The sequence below is a fragment of the Fukomys damarensis genome, unplaced genomic scaffold, assembly GCF_012274545.1.
Source record: "Fukomys damarensis isolate Sample0158 unplaced genomic scaffold, DMR_v1.0_HiC HiC_scaffold_16, whole genome shotgun sequence".
NCBI lineage: Eukaryota > Metazoa > Chordata > Mammalia > Rodentia > Bathyergidae > Fukomys > Fukomys damarensis.
This window is the reverse complement of record NW_022900928.1, coordinates 71138896-71154303: the sequence shown is the minus strand read 5'-3', so window position 1 is coordinate 71154303 and position 15408 is coordinate 71138896.

Genomic DNA, 15408 nt, shown 5'->3' with positions numbered 1-15408 from the left:
CTTAAAAAAAAAAAATATATATATATATATATATATTTGGTTAAATTTAGGTAAATCATGTATGTCTAGGAATTTATTCACTTCTTTTAGATTCTCCAATTTACTGGAATGTAAGTTTTTGTTATTTTTTAATTCATTACATTTATTGGTACATTTTAGGTATACATTATGATTATATTCATCACTGGGAATTCATACCTATACATACCTTGATTCTTCTTTTTTCCACTTTCCCCCTCCCTCTCCTCCACCCCTCCCTAATACAAAAAGAAAAACTTTGTATCTGTTTCTTCCTTCTTTTCTCAAATTTTTTTGTTTTCTTCATTTTTCCCTTACCCCCACCACTGCCCCTTCCCCTTCTGATCTTTGCTTCCTATCTCACATTATCTGTTATAAATTTTGGTCCTCATTTACACTTCCAGTTTCTCACACCAGAGAAACTATTTGGTATTTACACGTGTATGTCCTATTTACTTCACTTAAAAGTATGGCCTCAATGTACATCCATTTAGCTGCAAATGTCTCCAGTTTATCATTCTTTATGGCTAAGCCGTAATCCATTTCATTTTTTTTAAATCTTCCTTATCCACTCACCAATTGATGGACATTTGGGCTGTTTCCAAGATTTAGCTGTTATAAACTGCACCACTATAAACGTGAGTTTATATCACTGTGGTATAACGCTTTTAATTCTTTTAGGAAGACACTCAGCGGGGGAAGAACTGGGTCAAATGGGTCTCTAATCCTAGTTTCTTTTTAGGAACCTCCACACTGATCTCCACAGTGCCCTGCCAGTATTTGTTATGGGTGGATTTCATGACAGCAGCCATTCTTTCTGGAGTGAGACAGAATCTCAATGTTGTTTTCATCTCTTTCTCTCAAATGACCAGTGATGGTGAACATTTTTTCATTTTATTTGCTGTTTTTATTTCTTTGAGAAATATCTGTTCATTTCACATGCCCACTTTGGATTGGGTCTTTGAATTTGGGGGTGTCTGGTTTTTTTAAGATCTTTATATATTCTAGACAGTAGACCTTTATCTGAGGAGCAACTGGTAAAGTAATTTTCCCACATTGTAGGTTGTCTCTTCACTCTGTTGGTGGTTTCTCTTGATGTGCAGAAGCTTTTTAATAAGATGAGATACTAGTTGCTACCCTAGATGTTGATTCTTTGTCTAGTTCGCATGCAAATGAGATTTTATTCATCAAGTCTTTTTCCTACCCCTATGTCTTCCAGAGTTCTACCTAACCTGTTTTCTAGCAGGTTTAGTGTTTCTGTTTTAATATTTATATCTTTGATACATTTCAATTTCAGTTTAGTACATGGTGAGAGATATGGGTCTAGTTTTAATCTTTGGCAGGTTGAAACCCAGTTTTTCCTGCACCATTTGTTAAAGAGGCTATCTTTTCTCCAGTGATGATTCTTGGCTCCTTTGTCAAAGATGAAGTGGCTCAGTATGTCTGGAGTTGTTTATGCAACTTCTAATCTATTTTATTGATTCTCAGTTCTGTTTCTTTTTTTGTTTTTTGTTTTTTTGCTTTGGTTTGGCTTGGTTTTTGAGACAGGGTCTCACTATGTAGTTGAGACTGGAACTCACTATGTAGCCCAGGCTGGTCTCAAACTCACAGTGATCCTCCTGCCTCAGCCTCCCAAGTGCTGGGATAACAGGCATGCTCCTCAGATCTGTTTCTTTGTCAGTACCATGCTGGTTTTATCACAGTGACTTTGTAGTATAGTTTCAAGTAGGGGATTGTGAAACCCCTTTCTTGTCTTTGTTGCCTAGAATTGTTTTCGCTATTCTAGTCCTCTTCTAGTTCAAAATGAATTTTTGGATTTTTTTTTTCCTCTAGTGCTGCAAATAGATTGCATTAAATCTATGTGGCAGTTGTGGAAGTATGGACATTTTCACTGTATTGGTTCAGGAGTATGTTTTTGAAGTGGTTTCTTATAATATTCTGAAATTCAGAGGTGCTCATTATGATTTATCTTTTTCATTTCTGGGTTTTTTGGTTTTTTTTTTTCATTACTGAAGATCGAACTCAGGTCCTTGCACTTGCGAGGCAGGCAGCGGAACCACTGAGCTAAATCCCCGGCCCTATCTTTTTCATTTCTAATTGCATTGATGCTAACCTTTTCTTTCCTTTTTTTTTGGTAAGTTAGGATAAGGGCTTATCAATTTTGTTCATCCTTTTAAACAACCAACTCTATAATTCATTGATCCTCTGTGACTTTTTAGTCTCAAATTCATTAATTTTTGCTCTGATCTTTATAATTTTTTCCTTGTACAACTTTTGAACTTGAATTGCATTTTTTCCTAGGGCCTGGAGATGCAACATTAGGTTATTTATTTGGGATTACTCTGTTTTTCAATGTGGGCATTCACAGCTATGAACTTCATTCTTAAATTGTTTTCAGTGCACACTATAGGTTTTGTTATACTATGTTGCCATTGCCATTTGAATAGGAACAGCATCTTCCTGATTTTTCTGTGACCCTCTGATTATTCAAGAGTGTATTACTGAATGGCTGCGTGTTTGCATAGTTTCTGTAGTTTATTTGCTGTTGATTTTTCAATTCATTCTTCTGTTGTCCAATAGGAGATTATCTGGACTGTTTCATTTATTTAAATATGCTTTATGGCCTAAGATATGGTTTTGGAGAAAAATTTTGTAGGCTGCCAGATGTTTATTCTGTGTTGTATGAAACATTCTGTAGATGTCTGTTAAATATATTCGTAAAATGGTATATTTCAACTCTGGCTTTTTTTGTTGATTTTTATTTTGTCTGGTTGACCTATTTATGACAGTGGGACACTAAAGTCCCCCACTATGATTGTATTCATGTTTATCTGAACTTTTATTTCCAGTAGTATTTATTTTATAAAATTGGGTGCACTCACATTAAGTGCATCTATATTTACAATTATTATGTCTTCCTGTTGAATTTTCTTTACCAGTACAGAATGGTCTTTGTCTCTTCTGATCAATTTTGGTTTGAGGTCCACTTTTAAAATCCCGCTTTCACCAGGTGTGGTGGTGCATGCCTGTAATCCCAGCACTCAGGAGGCTGAGGCAGGAGGATCACTGAGTTCGAGACCAGCCTGGGCTACTCAGTGAGTTCCAGGTCGGTCTCAACTACATAGTGAGACCCTGTCTCAAAAAACCAAAAACAAACAAATAAATAAATAAATAAATAAATAAATAAATAAAATCCCGCTTTCTTTTGGAGTCCTGTTGCGTGTTTCAGTTTATATGCTTCTTTAAGGATGAGGTGTGTCTCCTGTAGTCAACATATGGTTGAGTTTTGTTTATTAATTCAATCTGCCTGTCTGTATCTTTTGGTTAGGGAGTGAAGACCATTTACATTAAAAGATGATACTGAAAGATACTGATTGAATCCTGTCATTTCATTATATTTTTCTTGCTTATTCCTTTATTTTTTTCCCTTTTGTTTAACTAGTCTCCCAGTTACATGTACTCTTTCCTTTGGGTTCTTTAGTGATGCTGATCCCCCACCTTTCTCTCATACCCAGCCCCCGTTCCTGTAATTTCTGCAATGCTAGCTTGATTTCTTTAGGTGCTCTTTGTCATGGAAAATTTTTACTCATCAATTTTGAAACATAATTTTGTAGGTATATCAACCTGCTTTGGAAGTTGTTTTCTTTTAGGGCTGCAATTGTTCACATCAAGATCCCCTTACCTTTAAGATTTATATTAAGAAATCTTCTGTTATTCTGATAGTCTTGCCTTTATAAGTTACTTGTCTTTCCTGCTTTTAGTACTCTCTATGCTGAATTTTTTATGTTTTTCTTGCTTTTAGTATTCTCTCTTTGTACTTCTGTTTTATGGTTCAATACTTAAAACTGTGTTAGATTGGCCACAGTATGGCTGGTCAAGTATGCAGTCATCCACTGATTTCTGAAGGGCCCTTTTCAGTCTCTACCCCCTTCCTTTCTCAGTGATCCCTGCAAAGTCTTATATCTGCTTTATCCATGTTGCTCCTAGTGAGAGCACCAAACCACAGGCTTTGGCTATACCACTCCTCTCCATCTGTCCAACTGCACCTGACTCTCTGACCGCACCCCACAAAGAGCTTCTATTCAGCACTCAAACTCAGTGGTGTCCAGAGCTTGCAAAGTTCAATGGCTTTGGTCCAGCAGCCCAAGGGTTCAGGCACTGAGCTCTGTGGTATCTGGAGCGCAAGAAGCAGCCAGGATAAGCCAGAGAAAACAGAGTTCACCAGTGTTCAGGGCAGTGATAGATAACGCCTACTTTGGCACTATTTCAGTGTCCTGTCTCCTGTTTCAGCTCACACTGCTCACCAAAACTGCCTGCTCCTGTGACTCACTGAACCATGGACTTCTCCATATATGGTTCCAGGTCCCCAGGACCATGCCTTTGCTCCTTTTCTTCCCAAGGCCAGGCTGATCCTAACTCAGTCACTACCCTCTAAATGATTCTCTGGCTTTCAGTTTCTCTAGTGACCTAATCTGTGACTCTCTCACTAACTAGACTTCCGCTCATGGTGAGAAGGGAGTTAGGACAGATGGGCATTGGATGGCGATTCCTAAACTAGGTCCAATCTCAGTAGCCCAGACACTGCTGTTATGTTTCTCTCAGAAGGTTAGATCTTTTCCCAAGATAGTATGTTCACCAGATCTGGAGTGTCAGCAGTGCCAGGATCCAAGGGCAGCCTCACTTCTTTACCTGAATACTCTTGGTACTGGAATACATCTGGGGGGTTTCTTCATGTTGCCTTCCCATATTTGGGTCTTTGTTCACTGCCCACCATCTTTCTAAGTACCTGCACTTCCCAGGTAATCCTGCAAGCACAGCTACCTCTAATCGGCCATCATGGAAGTTCCTGTTATATAATATTTTGAACACAGAGAGAAAATATTAAGCAATATTATAAACACCAGTATACAACTCATGAGATTTTAACACTGTTTTTATTTGTTTTGGAAGCTTTCAATTAAATTTATAGACATAATGGTTATTCCTCCAAATATTTTCCTAATCTCACATCTCTCCATTGTTTCCCATCATAAAATACTTTCAAAAATGCTTTGCTGACAATTTTATATTCATGTTATCATATTTGCTATACTGCATCTATAAAGATTGTATGAAATTGCTTTCCAAATGTTTCAAAGTTATTAAGTGCCATAATATACAGATAATATTTCACAGTCTTCTTTATTCATTGACTTCTGTGTCTTGGGAAATTCAATGATAAGTTTAGTTCCATATCATTCCTTTAAACTACTGTTAGGCATTTCAGTATAAAGATCTAATGTTGAATAGTCTCTAGTTGATGAACATCTACTTGTTTCCTTTCATTTTGTTACAAACAATGCTGCATAGTTATGCATGGTTCTCTTTGACCACAACTACAGTTGTTCTTGTATTTATCTAGGGCTGGAATTATTCACTTAGAGAATATATTCATTTGACATCGCCTCAATATTGATAAAACTGTCTGAAAATCATTGCACCAATTTACATTTTTGCCAGCACAAAATGAGCTGTGGTTTTCTTTACTCTTACAAAGAGTTTTGTGATCAGCCTTTCAATCTCTGATGATTTGAGTTATTGCACACTTTTCATTCAATTATTGAGCATCTAGATTTCCTTTCTGTGAAGCACTGTTTGGCCATTTTCCTGATAAAGTGTTTTTCTATTTTTTTATGTTATCTGCACTTCTTATATATTGGACACTAAAGCTAACTGATTGTAAGCATTGAAAATATGTTTTCCCATTCTTTGCTTTTATCATTATATATTTTTGTTTTAATGTCATTCAAATTAAATATAATATAATTTTATCAACCTTTTTCTTTTAATTGGTGCTTTACTGTTTCTTTTTATTCTTCTCATTTGATCTTTATGTTCCTCTTTGAAGAGGACATGGATAAATCAACTGACACTGTTCACTGTTAATGAGCTAGTCTAAACTCAGTGTTCAGGACACCAAACATCCTTATGTTTTAATGTTTCATTAACATGTATCAATTTTACATATTAAAAGGGTTCAGTGTGTCATTTCCACATACACATATAGTATAAACTGTTAAATTTACCTCACTGTATCCACCCTCCTCTGTCTTCCCCACTTCCAGTAAAGTTCTTGTCTTTCTGTGTCTGGCTTATTTTATTTAAGTAATTTTTCGTGAAACTTTTACAAAATTCTTAAAGGTAATTTTTCTCAAGGTTTAGATTTCTATTTCAATGTCAAATTGTTGTAACTGAAGACTCACTATTCTGAAAAAGCAAGTTTACCACCTTCAGTCTATACTAAAATTCAGTCATCTGTCCTATTAGATATAAGCATTTTGTGATGTGATTGTCTCCTAAGACAATTTTCACTTATTTGAAGACTAAAAGCAAAGCCCAAAACAATAAAATTATTTCCAGCCAAACTTACTGCACCCCAGAACAAAGCTAAAGAAAGTTTTTAAGACTACAAAAATATCCCATACCCAATATCCTGAAAATTTCACAACATCTGTGATCTAATGAAAAAATTACCAGATATCCAAATTCATAAGCTGCAAAACACAAATTAACAAATAAGACTACATCAAACTAAAACATTTTGTACATCAAAGAAAATGGTCAACTAGCAAAAAAACAACTGAGAATATGGAAGAAAATATTTGCAAACTATACATCTGACAAAATGGTAAAATCTGGAATATAGGAAGAACACAAATTGCTTCTTTTTTACTAAGACCAAGTGAAGAATACATAAGGAACTCAAAAACTCAACAGCAAAGAAAAGGAAATATCAACTTTAAAAATGTGCTAAGTATCTGATAGACATCTCTCCCAAAAAAAGACATACAAATGACTACCAAATGTACAAAAAAAAAAAGTCAATACTATTAATCATTTGGGAAACGAAATTAAAGACATAATGAAACATCACTTCACCCCAGTGAAAAAATGATTATTATCAATAAGACAAAAATCACAAATGCTGGCAAGAGTATGGAGAACAGGGAGCTCATACCCTTTCCTGGGTGCCTTTGTTATTTCTCATTGCTGAGACAAAATACCAACAACCACAAGTTAAGGGAGGAAAGGTTTATTTGGCTCCCAGTTTGCAGAGGTTTCAGTCCATAATCAGTTGGCTCCGAGGGTGTGACATGGCAGAGGGCCATTGCAGAGGAAAAACCATTCATGGCATGCAAAAGACAGCAAAAGCAAGCAAAGATTTTAGCAGGGTTTTTTGCACCTTTTATATTATATCTAGGCTACTTGGATGAGGGTGGTGCCAACCAATCAGTGGACTGATTTAGTAATCACCTACCCTTAATCCTAATGTCCTTAATTGTACCATTGCACCATGAATCAGTCACACACTGTAGATTTAGCCATATCTGAAAAAGCTCCACCTATGACTCTGTGGGCTTTGCAGGAACATCTAGAAACAAGCCGTAACACTGGAAATATACACTAATATGGCCATTATAGAAAATAGTATGGAAGCTGCTCAAACATTTTAAAAATACCATCCAATCCATCAATCCCACATACACACACACACACACACACACACACACACACACACACGTAATCCACTAGCAGAAAATCTGAGTGAAGCATATAGAAAGTGTACAGAATGAAGAACTGTTTAATTAGGAGATTCTGATCCAAGATTAATCTGAATTTTGAGATTTTAAAGATTGAGTAATTCCAAGTAATGAGAAGATCCAAGATATTCAAATTTCAGGGGTTTTAAAAAGCATTCCACATGAACTGATGAAAAAGTCTTCACTAAATATGTCAATAGTGAGGGGATGTAGCTAGCTCAGTGGCGCTGCACCTGCCTGACAAGTGCAAGTTCCTGAGTTTGAACCCTGGTACCTAGGGGGAAAAAAATGTGTTAACAATGCTTTAATTATTCCACTTTTTTAAAATTTAAAAATTCTTCCACAATTGTCTTACTTGGTACTGTAGTTATTCACTTCTTTCTCAAAATTCAGACAATATATAGAAGAAACAAAGAAAATGTAAATGACTGTATACTATAAAATGCAAGAGAAGTTTAATCAGAAACCAGAGAGATAACTCTCTGAAATAGAAACTGGGAGTAAAATAACAATTACTGTTATTATATTGTTAAGGAATTATAAGATACTGTATACTTGAGTAATACACAGTGTATTATTTCACATATAATTATATAATGTATATACAAAGTAATATAATATTATTGCTATCTTTATGTCCTTCTGGATCTGTATGTACCTCTCTAGCACATGAAAAGTAGGATGCACATTTTCACTTGGAAAAGCCTCAAGAGAAACAGTGCCCTCAAGTGAGAGTCAGGCTTTTGTTAAGGTAAAAAGGTTGAGAAGCTTTACTTAAGAGGGGAATATTTAAGGGAATAGCTATGAAAAAGTATGTATGACATACTTGCATCTGTGGAAAAAAAGTCAAAAGCATGAAAGAATAGAGTTGTCCTAGACTTAGTTCAGTACAAGAGCTTATATCTTTGAATAGAGACAGTACAGGGATTTTTTAAAAACATGTGTGGTGGTGTACACCTGTAATCTGGAGGCTGAGGCAGGAGGATGGCTGTGAGATCAGAGCCAGCCTGAACTGCACAGCAAGACCCAGTCTTGAAGAAGAAAGAAGAAGAAGGAAGAAGGAAGAAGAAGAAGAAGAAGAAGAAGAAGAAGAAGAAGAAGAAGAAGAAGAAGAAGAAGAAGAGGAAGAGGAAGAGGAAGAGGAAGAGGAAGAGGAAGAGGAAGAGGAAGAAGAAGAAGAAGAATTTTCTATAGCCATCATATTTTCATCTGGCAATTTACCTTTTAAAAATGTTTAACCTAATATAGACAAAAGTACTACATGGTGTCTGAAACTCCAGAATATTCATTTTTGGAGAACATTTCCTACTTTTTCAACATAGGGAATATGAAAATGTTACATATTTTTAGCTTCTTCATAGATTTTTTTTTAGATATTATGTTTTCCTTTAAGTAAATAGAACAAAATATCTGGGGGAATCACCAAGGAGATCCTAACTGGTCTACTTCCAAAACTTTATAATTGTGATTAAGCAGTTCAGAACCAACTTTCTTTTAGAACAGTATCATTAATTAACTTCTTTTGATCTGTATCCCCAAAAGATCATCTCATCTAAATCTCTAAGGCAAATAAGCCCATGAAAATATAATGTTCATCCAGTTAGGGAAAACAGAGATACAAGAAGGGAAGCATCACTTTACAGAGAAAAGGAAAGAGGTAAACATTTTTAAAATACTCAAGTCACCCTTAATCCTGTGAAACATTTAGGGTGTTCAAGGCCATTTAGTCAAGGTTTCATGTAAAGATATTCTGCCATGAAGGCAGAATAAGATACCAAATTTTCACTGAATTTCCCATTCTGAACCATCGCTAGGTGAGTACACTGAAGAATTACATTTTAGCCACATCTGGATGAGCTACTTGTACAAGACGCTATACCAAAAATCTTCAGTTGCTCAATGATTTAAACTAGTGAGAATTAACCAACAAAACAAAAAAGTAGCACTTCTCTCATGGAGAAAAAGACCTGGGAACTGAGGATCAATATCGTATAGGAGTTAGTGGGATCAGTGGCCTAGCACGGTTCAGTCATTTCAACCGTGAGAAATATCTCCGAGCTCAAAGTAGGAACACAGTTGGCTAAAAGAAGTGCGATACTTGCAATTAATTCATGCACATATAGTAAAGCTTGAGCCTCTCACTACATCTGTATGATAAAACATGGGAAGAATTTTACCTCCCCTTACACAATCAGTGAAATGTAATTATAGCTTTTCATATGTATTTTTATTTACTAATATCACCTTTGTTAAATTTACTTCTCTCTGCCGTCTTTGATCTGTCAGTGTTAGTAATGGGATCAGATGACATTCTGGAGAGACTCAGGTTAACATACATTAAAAATATTCCTTAGTTATGAATTAAATAGGTGATTGGTGATATTTATCTAAATAAGCAAACAATTATCTTTAATTATTCATCTTTTTAAGTCATCTTAATCTTTCCAGAATGGAACTATATTTTTTTGGAAAGTAAGGACAAAGAACAGCTCCTGATAGTTGAGGAGCTCCAAGGGAGGATGGCATAACTCAAGGTCAGGGGTTTGTTTACAAGCTTTAGTGAGCTGTTTTGGTGGACATGAAAATGAAATAACGTGGTTGCAGCTTTTAGCTAAGCCTCTGACTTCAGGAGGAGCAGACTTCCTGGGGACCCCAGCTTCTCGGGTCTATCTTAGTTTACCCAGGCCCTTTCCCTTTGAAGCAATCCTTTTCCATTTTTAACTAGGCCTCTGACTTTAGGGGCACAGGCTTCTCCTGCTCCCTGCTCTCTGGCTTCCCCAGAGTACAAAGGGCTCTTTCGCCTTGTGTTATAATTTTCCAGGGCTTATTTCAGTTTACTCAGGTCCCTGTTCTAGCTGCCTACTGTTTGTCTATCTCCTAGACTCACTATTATATTGGTATGTGTATCCATGATTAGCAGTTTCTATACAGTAATTTAGAAAATCATTTGCAAGTTGCTTACTGGAGAATAAAAAAGAATATTTGAAGTGGGTTATGAGTTGTAAAGAAACTGATAGCAGGATTTCTGAATCACAGAATTGATCCAGCTTCCTAATTTTTCAGGTGAGACACTTGAAGCCCAGAATATAAAAAGCATTTTTTGAAAAAACAAAGCATTTTCTGGGTTTTTTAAATATAAAATGGACTACTACTCAGCCATAAAGAATGAGACCCTAGAGACATTTATAGCTAAAAGGATGCACCTTGAGGTCATACTCTTAAGTGAAATAAATAGGACACACGTGTAAATACCAAATATTTTCTCCAGTGAGAAACTGAAAGGGTAAATAAGAATCAAAATGTATAATAGATGACAGGAAGTAGAAAGAAAAGGTGCAAAGGGGAAGTGGGAGGGGTAGGGGAAAGGAATAAATACAAGAAAAGGAAAAACCAGAAACAAAGTCTTTGTAAATAGGGAGGGGTGGAGGGATTGAGGGGAGGGCAGGGAAATAGGGGAAAAAAATAAGAACATAGACATATCATATAAAGGTACAAATTCCCAATGATGAATGTCATCATACTCTATACCTAAAATGTACCAATAAACTTAATATAATAAAAAAGAACAAATCATTTTCATTTTATTCAGATATCAGCTTCCCAAGCATTATACGTTATAAGCTATGACCTCAGACAAAGAACCCGTGACAGGGATCCAGAGTAATTTCATGTAATGGACTACCTAATAAGTTAAAATTGAAGACCAGGTCTTTCTTGGGCTATCATATTGACAAAGAGTAGAGAAGACAAATAAATCTATTGGAAAAGATTGCACCAACTGCAAAAAGATTTGTATAGAAGAATATTTATCTGATCATTGTGTATATGAACAAGAACTACAAACCATTTAAATTTCCAACACTGTGCAACTGGATAAATATATCCATCATATCTTGTATAAAAATTATTTGTGTAGATTTCCAGTAATGGAAAGATGATATATTGTAAAAGAAAAAATGAGAAAAGAGAAACTAAGAGAATAAGCTTGTTACAAAATAGTTCACTAATATAACTGATTTAGATACATCAAGATGTAATTTGACCTTCAAAACAGCCTGGAAATATATACTCCAAAATGTTGCCACTATATCTAAGAAGTTTTACTACAGGTTATAATTCTGTTTTTTGCTTTTGAATTTTTTGAATTGTTTGCATTAAAATATTTTTAATAATAGAGAAAAATATAAAAAATAGAACAGGATATCAAACTATTTTGTCCAGAAGAGTTAAGGAAGGCAAGAGAAGGAAAATGAAATTGTCTCAATCAGTAGAAAAGAAGGGAACAGCTTCTAACTTGTAATTAAGGAGGTACCAAGTAAAGTACAGACAAAGAAAGTTATAGAAGTCAAATGTAAAACCTGGGTATTTATAATCTGAGAGGAGGAAATCTGCAAAAGAATCACATCTCAAATACTAGGACAAAGAAAAAAATGAACTTGAAACTGTTTTAAGATTTCAGCTGAACAAGTACATTGAGTAAACTTACTTACCTCTGCTTTACACTTCTGTGCAACATTTGTACCTCTCTGCTTTTGTCACATTGCATAATGTTCTCTCAAATGATCAGCCAGTTATAGGAAGTGTATATCGCATGCTTCATAAGAACTATGTTTTAGACACAGGGAATAAGGACAACATATTCATTGTTCTCTTCTGAGGCTGCATTTATAGTGATTGATAGGGATCATGAACCATTGTTCATTTCAAACTTCTGTGAACCACTAGGGCAAGACTAAAACTTGGGAGGCTGGATGTGCTAGCTGTTTTTCTTTTTTCCTCCTTTGTTTTCGTTTTGTTTTTGTGTGTGTGTGTGTGTGTGTATTTTTAGGGGGAGTGGGTTGTTCATCTGGTTTTTGGTTTTTAGATTTCTTTATTGTTTTTGTTTTTTCATGACAGTAAACATTGCTTTTAGGGTTTGGGGGTTTTTTTATTTTGCTGATTCTTGTTTTGGAGGGTTTTTTTGAGAGGGGCTTGGTTTTGCTTTTTGTGACAGAGTCTCACTATGTAGTTGAGACTGACCTGGAGCTCACTATATAGCCCAGGCTGGACTAAAACTCACAGCAGTCCTCCTGCCTCAGCCTCCCAAGTGCTGGGATTACAGGCATGCACCACACCTGGCTTCTGGTTTTTGTTTCCTTCTATCTCTCCTATCTTCTTCATCAGTTTTCTCAAAACTTGAGTAATCTTCTTTGCCCTTTAGCCTTGCTTCTAATCTCTTTCTCTTCTTTTATTTCTCTGTTTTTTTCCTCTGATCCCTTATAAATTCTCTCCACTGAGGGTAACATTTCTCTATCAAGGGGATATTACTGTATGTAATTTTTAGATTGGTTTCCATTTTTGTTATATAACTATAAAGTTTGTGCTTAAAGGTGGCAAATTAATAGTTTATCACAGTTTGTCCTTTTCTGGGCTGTTCTTGATGCTATTGTTATCACTGATCATACCATTGTAGCCAAGGTGACACAGTTGTGATCAGTTGTTTTACCAAGATTGTCTGGGGCTAATAAACAATACCGGTACCAAAGAACTGGGCACCAGCTCAAGCAAATACCTTTAGTCCCTAACAAATCGAAGAGGCAGGATCTTGGGACAGATTTACAAGTCAAAAGCAAGCTACCCATAGAGAAAAGTAATAATTTCCTAAAAAGGACTAGTAACAAAGCTATCTATCATAAGCAATTTACAACATCAATGTAGAAAACAAATTTTTAAAATGCAAAATGAGAAAATACAGAGAAAAAAAAACGCAACCCCAGAACTCCAGTTTGCCCAAGGCAAATCCAGGAGGCATTGACATGGATTAATCAAAAGCTACCCAGCTGGACTTTCTGAAATAGTAGCAGCAGAAGTAGCCAAAAAGATGAATGAGGCTCTAGAAAAAAATCAGAAATAACTGCACAGTTTACTAAAAAGGTGATGACCATATCAAGGACAAGATTAGTAAATCCAGGGTAGACACAGATTTTTTAAAATACAGGAGCTTAGAAAAGTGATAGAAACCACAAATACTCAGCATAGGAAAGAACTACATTACATAAAACAGATTCAAATACATATACAGGAGATTAAAAATTCTTTTGAAAGTTTATACAGCAGAAACAATCAATGCAAAGACAGAAGATCAGACCTAGATGATAGGCTTGTGCTTAGCAACCACCAAATGAAAGATTTCTTAAAAATAGCAAAGGACCAGAAAAATCAATCCACTAGCTGCTACATGATGCAAAGAAGAATAATATAAAATTAGTTGGAATCAATGAAAAATCAGAAGATACCACAAAAGACATGCTTCTGTTCACAGATGTAATGGCAGAAAACTTCCCAAGCATGGAAAAAGAATTTGACATACAGATAAGTGAAGAATGCAGGTTTTCAATGAGCAATGATCAGAAAAAAACTTCACCCAAGGCATATAATAGTCAAGATTCCAGAAAGTCTACACAAGAACAAAATATTAAAAGTTGTTTAAGAAAAGAAATGAATAACATAAAGAAAAAGCCATGAAAATCACAGTAGATTGCCTAACATAAACACTTAGGTTGGGGAGCTAAATACTTAAGTAAAGCCCTGAAAGAAAGTAACCTCCAGCCTAGATTGATATACCCTGTAAAATTATGTTTCAAAATTAATGAAGAAATAAAATACTTCCATGATGAAGACCTGAAAAATTCATGATCACTAAACCAGCACTCCAAAAAGCTCTGAAGAATATTCTTGAAAAAGATGAAGGTAACAATTACATGAATCCCAATAAGATGAATCCACCAAGCAAGGCAAGCAATTAAACAGAAGGGAAAGAAAGGGAACCAACAACAGGAAATTAATATTCCAAAGATGAATTAATTCATATCAATTATAACCATCAATCTAAATGGTCTTGATTCACCAATCCAAAGAAATGGATTGGCAAAAATGATACAAGAGACAAGATCCAATACTATGCTACATACAAGAAACAGATTTCACTGAAAAAGAAATTCAGACTGAAAGTTAAAGAATGAAAAATAATATTCCATGTCACAGGAACCTGGAAAAAAAGCAAGGGTAGCTATTTTATTTGTAAATAAAGTGGGTTTCAAGCCAAGAATGATCAAAAGAGATAAAGAAGGTCACTACATACTTATAAAGGGAACAATCCAAGAGGAAGACATACCAATCATAAATATATATGCACCAAGTACTGATACATTCAACTACATAAAACAAACACTAATTGATATGAAAAATCAGATATGCACAGATACAGTTATAATGGGGAACTTCAATACACCACTGTAACAAATGGATAGATCAACTAGACAATAAATCAATGAAGAAATATCAGACATAAACCAAATCTTTGAACAAAAAGAGTTGGTAAGTATCTAGAGTGTTTCACCCCACAATAGAATATACTTTCCTCTCTGCAGACTTGGGGCTTTCTCCAGAATGGATACCATAGTATCTCATAGAACATGCTATGCAAAATAATTGAAATTATATTCTGCATACTATCAAATCATCATGCAAAGAAATTAGAAATCAAGGCAAAAAAACCACAAAAACTACATAAACTGGGAAATTAACACCCTACTAAATAATCAGTGGGTCACAGATGAAATTAAAGAAGAAATTGAATAATTTCTGCAATTAAATTACATATAGGACATACTGGAACTTATGAGTTGTAAAGAAAGCAGTTCTGTGAGGGAAATTGATAGCAGTAAATTTCCAAATCAGAAATACAAATCTGCTCAAATAAATAACATATTTTAAATCCCAAGCTTCTAGAAAAATAAGAGCAAGTCAACCCTAAATATCTATGGGGGAG